General features: G+C 47.6%; 1 protein-coding gene across 1 annotated transcript in view; it reads left to right on the forward strand.

Moving 5' to 3' along the window:
* The window catches only part of CSDC2 (cold shock domain containing C2), a 23,862-nt gene that overhangs the window by 521 nt on the left and 22,497 nt on the right, over positions 1-844 (forward strand). The gene's annotated exons all lie outside the window — the stretch shown is intronic.

Consider the following 844-nt stretch of genomic DNA (forward strand, 5'->3'; position numbering starts at 1 on the left):
TGTTTTAGGTGCTGGTTGTATAGATGTAGGGAGCCCTGGTGGTGCAGTGGTTAAAGCTCTCAGCCGCTAACCAAAAGGTCGGCTGTTCGAGCCCCCGGCAGCTCAGCGAAAGAAAGATGTGTCAGTCTACTTTTGTAACGACTTAAACCTTGTAAACCCTACCGGGACTGTTATACTCTGTCCTATAGGGTCACTGTAAAGAGCTCTGGTGGTACAGTGGTTAAAGCATTCAGATGCTAACCAGAAGGTTGGTGGTTCAAACCCACCAGCCACTCTGCGGGAGAAAGGTGAGGTAGTCTGTTTCCTTGAAGATCTACAGCCTCGGAAACCCTATGGGGTAAATTCTATTCTGTCCTTTGGGGCTACTCTGAGTGAGAATCAAGTCAATGGCAGTGGGTTGGGTTGGGTTTTCGGTTTTGTACAGATATACACAACTGTCAGAACTCATCAAATTCAACACTGACGGTCTCTGCGGTTCACTGTGGGCAAATTATATCTTAATTTAAAAGTGATAATAAATGGGACTATAACCAACCTCAGAAGCTTCCCACTGAACTAAGAGTCTTGCCCAGACCCACCCCTCCAGCGCCGTCTGCTTCCCCTTCCTTAACGTTCCATCGTAATAGCTCACGTGGGCTGAGAGATCCTGTAACTTGTTCAAGATCTGGGCTGTGAGCAGCAGAGGTGTGCCTCAGTCTAAAACTCCACACTACACTGTCTACGTAAGTTGATAACACAGACGGTGGGGTGTGGAAAACATAAAAAGATCCTTGGGGTGATGATGGAGACTTGCCCTCAAATGCCTGGTGATTTCACAGTGAAGACTCTGACTACGGGCCTGGAT

The sequence above is a fragment of the Orycteropus afer genome, unplaced genomic scaffold (assembly GCF_000298275.1).
Source record: "Orycteropus afer afer isolate SDZICR_OR568_19922 unplaced genomic scaffold, OryAfe1.0 scaffold00083, whole genome shotgun sequence".
Classification (NCBI taxonomy): domain Eukaryota; kingdom Metazoa; phylum Chordata; class Mammalia; order Tubulidentata; family Orycteropodidae; genus Orycteropus; species Orycteropus afer.